Genomic DNA, 10,366 nt, shown 5'->3' with positions numbered 1-10,366 from the left:
TGATATCTAATTTAACAATTAACTGGAATATTATCACCTGTGTATTAATGATGATATCTAATTTAACAATTAACTGGAATATTATCACCTGTGTATTAGTGATGATATCTAATTTAACAATTAACTGGAATATTATCACCTGTGTATTAGTGATGATATCTAATTTAACAATTAACTGGAATATTATCACCTGTGTATTAGTGATGATATCTAATTTAACAATTAACTGGAATATTATCACCTGTGTATTAGTGATGATATCTAATTTAACAATTAACTGGAATATTATCACCTGTGTATTAGTGATGATATCTAATTTAACAATTAACTGGAATATTATCACCTGTGTATTAGTGATGATATCTAATTTAACAATTAACTGGAATATTATCACCTGTGTATTAGTGATGATATCTAATTTAACAATTAACTGGAATATTATCACCTGTGTATTAGTGATGATATCTAATTTAACAATTAACTGGAATATTATCACCTGTGTATTAGTGATGATATCTAATTTAACAATTAACTGGAATATTATCACCTGTGTATTAGTGATGATATCTAATTTAACAATTAACTGGAATATTATCACCTGTGTATTAGTGATGATATCTAATTTAACAATTAACTGGAATATTATCCCCTGTGTATTAGTGATGATACCTAATTTAACAATTAACTGGAATATTATCCCCTGTGTATTAGTGATGATATCTAATTTAACAATTAGCTGGAATATTATCACCTGTGTATTAGTGATGATATCTAATTTAACAATTAACTGGAATATTATCACCTGTGTATTAGTGATGATATCTAATTTAACAATTAACTGGAATATTATCACCTGTGTATTCGTGATGATATCTAATTTAACAATTAACTGGAATATTATCACCTGTGTATTAGTGATGATATCTAATTTAACAATTAACTGGAATATTATCACCTGTGTATTAGTCATGATATCTAATTTAACAATTAACTGGAATATTATCACCTGTGTATTAGTGATGATATCTAATTTAACAATTAACTGGAATATTATCACCTGTGTATTAGTGATGATATCTAATTTAACAATTAACTGGAATATTATCACCTGCGTATTCGTGATGATATCTAATTTAACAATTAACTGGAATATTATCACCTGTGTATTAGTGATGATATCTAATTTAACAATTAACTGGAATATTATCACCTGTGTATTAGTGATGATATCTAATTTAACAATTAACTGGAATATTATCACCTGTGTATTAGTGATGACATCTAATTTAACAAATAACTGGAATATTATCACCTGTGTATTAGTGATGATATCTAATTTAACAATTAACAGGAATATTATCACCTGTGTATTAGTGATGACATCTAATTTAACAATTAACTGGAATATTATCCCCTGTGTTTTTTTGTGATGATATCTAATTTAACAATTAACTGGAATATTATCACCTGTGTATTAGTGATGATATCTAATTTAACAATTAACTGGAATAGTATCACCTGTGTATTAGTGATGATATCTAATTTAGCAATTAACTGGAATATTATCACCTGTGTATTAGTGATGATATCTAATTTAACAATTAACTGGAATATTATCACCTGTGTATTAGTGATGATATCTAATTTAACAATTAACTGGCATATTATCACCTGTGTATTAGTGATGATATCAAATTTAACAATTAACTGGAATATTATCACCTGTGTATTAGTGATGATATCTAATTTAACAATTAACTGGAATATTATCACCTGTGTATTAGTGATGACATCTAATTTAACAATTAACTGGAATATTATCACCTGTGTATTAGTGATGATATCTAATTTAACAATTAACTGGAATATTATCACCTGTGTATTAGTGATGACATCTAATTTAACAATTAACTGGAATATTATCACCTGTGTATTAGTGATGATATCTAATTTAACAATTAACTGGAATATTATCACCTGTGTATTAGTGATGATATCTAATTTAACAATTAACTGGAATATTATCACCTGTGTATTAGTGATGATATCTAATTTAACAATTAACTGGAATATTATCACCTGTGTATTAGTGATGATATCTAATTTAACAATTAACTGGAATATTATCACCTGTATTAGTGATGATATCTAATTTAACAATTAACTGGAATATTATCACCTGTGTATTAGTGATGATATCTAATTTAACAATTAACTGGAATATTATCACCTGTGTATTAGTGATGATATCTAATTTAACAATTAACTGGAATATTATCACCTGTGTATTATTGATGATATCTAATTTAACAATTAACTGGAATATTATCCCCTGTGTATTAGTGATGACATCTAATTTAACAATTAACTGGAATATTATCACCTGTATTAGTGATGATATCTAATTTAACAATTAACTGGAATATTATCACCTGTGTATTAGTGATGATATCTAATTTAACAATTAACTGGAATATTATCACCTGTATTAGTGATGATATCTAATTTAACAATTAACTGGAATATTATCACCTGTGTATTAGTGATGATATCTAATTTAACAATTAACTGGAATATTATCACCTGTGTATTAGTGATGATATCTAATTTAACAATTAACTGGAATATTATCACCTGTGTATTATTGATGATATCTAATTTAACAATTAACTGGAATATTATCACCTGTGTATTAGTGATGATATCTAATTTAACAATTAACTGGAATATTATCACCTGTGTATTAGTGATGATATCTAATTTAACAATTAACTGGAATATTATCACCTGTGTATTAGTGATGATATCTAATTTAACAATTAACTGGAATATTATCACCTGTATTAGTTGTTCAAGATGGCTCCTGGGCTGGAAGCTCCCTAGGAAGCTCCCTTGCTGTTCAACTCTATCCATGGCCATCTGCTCCCATCCCTAACATTTTCTCCCCCAATCTGCCCTCTTAAACTGTTTAAATTCCCCTGACTCTTTAAATCAGTTCATTTTAGCCCTATCTAAAAGTTAACAGTTAGTTTAGTGTATGTTACCTGGGCCCACTGCCCTCCCCCAGCCACTCCTGCTCTTTGTTTTCTCAATGAAATTGATCTGGATGAAACTGACGAGCACAGCTGCCGATACTTCCATCTCCGATCCTGCTGTCTTCACAGTCCAGAGTGTCTGCAGCCACGGCATGCGGTAAGTCCATTGAGGTGAAGAAGGAGCTGCGGGACCCGAGAGAAGTCCTGTGAAAAGGTGCCCCGAACACCCAAAACATCCACGAACGGCCCCCCCGGCCGCAACTTCAAAGCGCCCGCGGGAGATGGCTCGGAGAGCATCTGCAGCGCACTGTCGGCAATGCTGCATGCCTTTATTTAAACCACTGCCAAAAAAAACCCTGAGCAAATGTAATCACCTCTAAGTCTGCCAAATGATGCTTCACCTCCCGAAGGACATGGATGAGCTTTCCGGACGTCGATGGTGGGCGCTGAGGAAATGGCTTATTACCTGCACCAGATTCCACCCCCCCTCCCCCCCTTTACCCCCCTTCCACCCCCCCCACCCCCGTCCCCTTCCCTGCTCCACCCTCTCAGCTCACCCCCTCACAACCCCGTCCCAGCCCGCCCCCCCTCGCACCATCTTCACCCCGCACCCCCTTCCCCTGCACCCCCCCCACCCCCTCCCTCTACCCCTCCCCCTTGCATCCCCTCCTTCCACCGGCACCATCCTACACCTGTGTAGGGGCCCCAACAACCCCACTGCCTTGTGGGCGTCTTGGGAGAGACCAAGGCGAAGGGAGTAAACCCTAACAGAAAATCCGGAGCGGAACCCCGTAGGCGGTCATGTGTCACCTTTGGCATGTTTCCGGCAGTTCCTGCAGCCATACTGGTGCCAAACGTCGTGTCCTGCACTCCTTTGGACCCCACCAGAAAGGCCGAGAGAGGGGTTTTGACGACTGGGCAACTCTCAACCTCCATAAATTTGCCCAGGCATGCGCCATGGAGAGGTCACTCCATAGTTGCCTCACAGCGACTAAAACAACACGGAAGGCAGCAGTTACGGGTTATAAGTCCAGATAAATTGGCGTAGAAACTGGGCGCCACGGGTTGCCTTTGTCGGTGGGAGAGGTCATTGCACCTCACTGGACAGCTACCGCCCGCCTCAAACCGGGCAGCCCCCGGTCAATAAGGTTCTGTCCCGCCACAGTCTGCCTGCTTCAATGGGTGCTTGGAGCTCAGGGTCATTGCCCGAAAGGTGGACTGATACACCGCACCAAACAACATGAAAAAAGGAAAGAAGGTACCAGCCCTTCGCTTTGCAAGCTGGAACGTCAGAACTATGTGTCCTGGCCTGTCGGAAGACCTTACACAAATCAACGATTCTCGGAAGACCGCCATCATTAACAACGAGCTCAGTAGATTCAATGTGGACATTGCAGCACTTCAGGAGACTCGCCTCCCCACGAGTGGCTCTCTAGCAGAGCAAGACTACACCTTCTTCTGGCAGGGCATGGATCCTGAAGAACCAAGACAGCATGGAGTGGGCTTCGCCATCAGAAACTCTTTGCTCAGCATGATAGAGCCTCCCTCAAATGGCTCGGAACGCATACTGTCCATCCGACTGCTCACCGCCTCTGGTCCAGTACACCTACTCAGCATCTATGCTCCAACACTCTGCTCCCCACATGAAGCTAAAGACCAGTTCTATGAACAACTCCATAACATCATTAGCAGCATCCCCAACACCGAACACCTATTCCTGCTGGGGGATTTTAATGCCAGGGTTGGGGCCGACCATGACTCATGGCCCTCCTGCCTTGGGCGCTATGGCGTTGGAAGGATGAATGAGAACGGGCAGAGACTGCTTGAGTTGTGTACCTATCATAACCTCTGCATCACCAACTCGTTCTTTCACACTAAACCCTGTCACCAGGTTTCATGGAGGCACCCAAGATCGCGTCGTTGGCACCAGCTAGACCTCATTGTCACAAGGCGAGCCGCCTTAAACAGTGTTCAAATCACACGCAGCTTCCACAGTGCGGACTGCGACACCGACCGTTCCCTGGTGTGCAGCAAGGTTAGACTCAGACCAAAGAAGTTGCATCATTCCAAGCAGAAGGGCCACCCGCGCATCAACACGAGCAGAATTTCTCACCCACAGCTGTTACAAAAATTTCTAAATTCACTTGTAACAGCCCTTCAAAACACTCCCACAGGGGATGCTGAGACCAAGTGGGCCCACATCAGAGACGCCATCTATGAGTCAGCTTTGACCACCTACGGCAAAAGTGTGAAGAGAAATGCAGAATGGTTTCAATCTCACATTGAAGAGCTGCAACCTGTCATAGCCGCTAAGCGCATTGCACTGTTGAACTACAAGAAAGCCCCCAGCGATTTAACATCCGCAGCACTTAAAGCAGCCAGATGTACTGCACAAAGAACAGCTAGGCGTTGCGCAAACGACTACTGGCAACACCTATGCAGTCATATTCAGTTGGCCTCAGACACCGGAAACATCAGAGGAATGTATGATGGCATGAAGAGAGCTCTTGGGCCAACCATCAAGAAGATCGCCCCCCTCAAATCTAAATCGGGGGACATAATCACTGACCAACGCAAACAGATGGACCGCTGGGTTGAGCACTGCCTAGAACTGTACTCCAGGGAGAATGCTGTCACTGAGACTGCCCTCAATGCAGCCCAGCCTCTACCAGTCATGGATGAGCTGGACATACAGCCAACCAAATCGGAACTCTGTGATGCCATTGATTCTCTAGCCAGCGGAAAAGCCCCTGGGAAGGACAGCATTACCCCTGAAATAATCAAGAGTGCCAAGCGTGCTATACTCTGAGCACTACATGAACTGCTATGCCTGTGCTGGGACGAGGGAGCAGTACCCCAGGACATGCACGATGCCAATATCATCACCCTTTATAAAAACAAAGGTGACCGCGGTGACTGCAACAACTACCGTGGAATCTCCCTGCTCAGCATAGTGGGGAAAGTCTTTGCTCGAGTCGCTCTGAACAGGCTCCAGAAGCTGGCCGAGCGCGTCTCCCCTGAGGCACAGTGTGGCTTTCGTGCAGAGAGATCGACCATTGACATGCTGTTCTCCCTTCGTCAGATACAGGAGAAATGCCGTGAACAACAGATGCCCCTCTACATTGCTTTCATTGATCTCACCAAAGCCTTTGACCTCGTCAGCAGACGTGGTCTCTTCAGACTACTAGAAAAGATCGGATGTCCACCAAAGCTACTAAGTATCATCACCTCATTCTATGACAATATGAAAGGCACAATTCAACATGGTGGCTCCTCATCAGAGCCCTTTCCTATCCTGAGTGGTGTGAAACAGGGCTGTGTTCTCGCATCCACACTTTTTGGGATTTTCTTCTCCCTGCTGCTTTCACATGCGTTCAAATCCTCTGAAGAAGGAATTTTCCTCCACACAAGATCAGGGGGCAGCTTCTTCAACCTTGCCCGTCTAAGAGCGAAGTCCAAAGTACGGAAAGTCCTGATCAGGGAACTCCTCTTTGCTGACGATGCTGCTGTAACATCTCACACTGAAGAGTGCCTGCAGAGTCTCATCGACAGGTTTGCAGCTGCCTGCAATGAATTTGGCCTAACCATCAGCCTCAAGAAAACGAACATCATGGGGCAGGACGTCAGTAATGCTCCATCCATCAATATTGGCGACCACGCTCTGGAAGTGGTTCAAGAGTTCACCTACCTAGGCTCAACTATCACCAGTAACCTGTCTCTAGATGCAGAAATCAACAAGCGCATGGGTAAGGCTTCCACTGCTATGTCCAGACTGGCCAAGAGAGTGTGGGAAAATTGCGCACTGACACGGAACACAAAAGTCCGAGTGTATCAGGCCTGTGTCCTCAGTACCTTGCTCTATGGCAGCGAGGCCTGGACAACGTATGTCAGCCAAGAGTAACGTTTCAATTCATTCCATCTTCGCTGCCTCCGGAGAATACTTGGCATCAGGTGGCAGGACCGTATCTCCAAACACAGAAGTCCTCGATGCGGCCAACATCCCCAGCTTAGACACACTACTGAGTCAGCGGCGCCTGAGATGGCTCGGCCATGTGAGCCGCATGGAAGATGGCAGGATCCCCAAAGACACATTGTGCAGCGAGCTCGCCACTGGTATCAGACCCACCGGCCGTCCATGTCTCCGCTTTAAAGACGTCTGCAAACGTGACATGAAATCCTGTGACATTGATCACAAGTCGTGGGAGTCAGTTGCCAGCGCTCGCCAGAGCTGGCGGGCAGCCATAAAGACGGGGCTAAAATGGGGCGAGTCGAAGAGACTTAGTAGTTGGCAGGAAAAAATACAGAGGCGCAAGGGGAGAGTCAACTGAGCAACAGCCCCGACAAACAAATTTCTCTGCAGCACCTGTGGGAGAGCCTGTCACTCTAGAATTGGCCTTTATAGCCACTCCAGGCGCTGCTTCACAAACCACTGACCACCTCCAGGCGCGTATCCATTGTCTCTCGAGATCAGGAGGACCAAAGAGAATGATGGGGATTTCGATTTAATTCTCAATAGAATATCTGAGGATGTCCAGAAATACAAATTTAAGATAAAAAAGTGTTGAGATAAGTTGGTTAATGGGGCACATCTCTGCACCTGACGGTTAAATAAAAGACACAAAGAATTGAAGGATGAGATGGACAATTTACAGAAGGAAAATGAAGGTTGGTAGGAGAACATTGGCATCCTGTACAATCAGTTACTCTGGGATCAGGAGCCACATGATGGAGTATATTATCCGCAGAGAAAATTAGAACAAATACTGGACCAAAACACTGAGTTACAGGCAGACACTCCCAGACTAGGTGAGGAGTTAGAAGAAGTGAGGAGGGGCTATGAGGGAATTAGACCCGTGTTAAAGCTCTGCCTCCCCTGAAGCTGACCATACCCTGTGTTGAGATAAAATCTGACAGCTTCAGACAAAGTCAGACATCAGTGGGCAGTAGTGGCTGCTGTCTCCAAACACAAATCCAGATATCCCGGTTCTTCTTAGGACAACACATTTGTGAGCCTCACAGTCTCTGCTCAACCTCCTCCATAAAAGGATGACAAGATAACTGGAAATTACCAGGGTGTGTGGTAACCTGGGCCTAAACTGCAGGCCAGTCTAAGAACAAGAGTGATATAGATGGGGTCAGTGAGCAACTAACCACAGTCACTGACAGTGAGAGAGATGTCACCACCACAACCACACAGAGGCTCCTTACCGCTGTTGAGGCCAGGGCTCTAAAGCAGGAACTGGGAATGGTGGATATGAGCAGAAGCTCCCTCGATCTGAGTGTTCTGTGTTCCAGTATCCAAATTATTTATATATATCAGAAAAATATCAGTGGTCCAATCACTGCCCCTTGGGGAAACACCACTGTCTACCTTCCTCCAGTCTGAAAAAGCAACTGTTTACCACAACTCACTGTTTTCTCTCATTAAGCCAGTTTGGTTTTTTATCCAAACTGACACTGACCCTCCTATTCCATGAGAATCAATGAACTGTCCAGCTGTCACAAACAGACTGTGAAAGAAACTACAAGTTCAGCTTAAAATCAAGTGTAATGCTAAATGCAATAGATAACTAACTTTTGGAAAGAGATCAACGCTTCGATCTCTTAACATTCAGTCACTCATTAACTTTATTGTGTTTAGTACTCTGTACAAGTAGTAGTCCCTAAAACTGGACTCTGTGCAACTTACTGTATTTAGGGTTTTGGAAGAGAATTCCAGAGCTAAGGGAAGAGAACAGAAAGTGCTGGAAATACTCAGCTGGTCTGGCAGCATCGGTGTAGAGAAAAACACTGTTAATGTTTCAGATCTGTGACCCTTCATCAGAACTGCTACACGTCATAAATGATGATGTATAAGCTTGAGATGGTGAGACCATGGACGTCCTTCTTTCCACCACCCCCAATGCCTCACCCAATCCTCCCCTTCGGATTTTATACTTTCCAATGACACCCCAAAACTGCCAGCTTCCCAGTCACAGCAGCTCCAGGAGATAGAAAGAGAGCAGCAGCACAGCACTGATGCTGATTCCCCATCACTCCGTCTGATACTCAGAGTCACCAGATCAAATACTTCCACTGTGTGTACCTTAGAGGCTGGTATAGAGTCGGAATCAGCATGGGGTGAGTCACCGAGCACGAGTGAGCTGCAGCCAGGCCACGGGTAAAGGATAGTTCATGTGTCAGCTCACCGGAAGGCGAGGTCACGAACGAGTTATAAGACACAGGTCTCAGATGTGAACAATTCTGGAGCTGCTGCCCATGTCGATGTGTTGCAGTGTGAATCCGAGTCCTCAAACCCAGAGCTGCTCGAGGAGGTCCTGCAAGACCATCTACAGACTCCCTCAGTGAAAGTCAACAGCCTTCCACCAGCCATGCTGCAGCCACTGGGGAAACACAATGTCGGAGAACTAGGCAAGTTGAGGTAATCCATCAGACAGGCACTAAGGGAATACACAAGGGTGAATCATTCAGTTTTGTATGTATAATTGGATGTGTTGGTGGATGACGATGTTAATGAAAAGGTTCTTGTTGGTGTTTTTTATTGCAGGATGGTGACCGAGGGGTCACTGTGATGGGGCGTCTCAGATGGGTGTAATGGTGGAGAATAGGGGATAAATGGAGGGAAAGGGAAGTTGTCCTATGGGAGCTGGAATCATAGCAAATACTCCCTGACAGCCTGTCCGGGTCGAAGGCATCCAGGAAATATCCTCCCTGCCTCTTCCTCCTCCTGAGTTGGCCTCCATATTCCTGGTGCCAATGCCTGTGCCCTCATGATGGTGATGATATGAAGGGTGCAGCAGAACACCATGAACTTGGACACCTGCTCCAGTGTGTACTGGAGGGCTCCCCCCGAGCGGTTCAGACATCAGAAGCATGGCTTCATCTGGTGGTTTTGTTTGGTGGAGGGGAGTGTCCAGAGTTTAGAGGTCATGAGCCACATTCTGGTTCTGCATGGAGGCCCAAAGTGTTGGGACCGGCTGACTGCTTCAGAATGAAGGTATGGTGGCTGCTGCCAGGATAGTGGACATTCACCAACATGATGTACTGGGCATGCTCACACACCAACTGTACATTAATAGAGTGAGAGTTATTTCAGTTCTTGTCCCTCTCCCCGTTGACATGGGGACCCCGCAGAGACAGCTACACCATCAGGAATCCCGCTATCCTGACAAAGCCACGGAACCTCTCATCCTGCATCTCCCTGCTGAGGTAGCAGACAGTATAATTCAACTCACCCGACATAGATGGCCTCCGTCACACAGCAGATTTATCAACAGACAACATAGAGAGAGATAATAGATATGTCACCCGCTCTTTCCTGGACAGATCCA

This window comes from Heterodontus francisci, unplaced genomic scaffold, assembly GCF_036365525.1.
Source record: "Heterodontus francisci isolate sHetFra1 unplaced genomic scaffold, sHetFra1.hap1 HAP1_SCAFFOLD_414, whole genome shotgun sequence".
Taxonomy (NCBI): domain Eukaryota; kingdom Metazoa; phylum Chordata; class Chondrichthyes; order Heterodontiformes; family Heterodontidae; genus Heterodontus; species Heterodontus francisci.
This window is presented reverse-complemented; position numbering follows the sequence as displayed.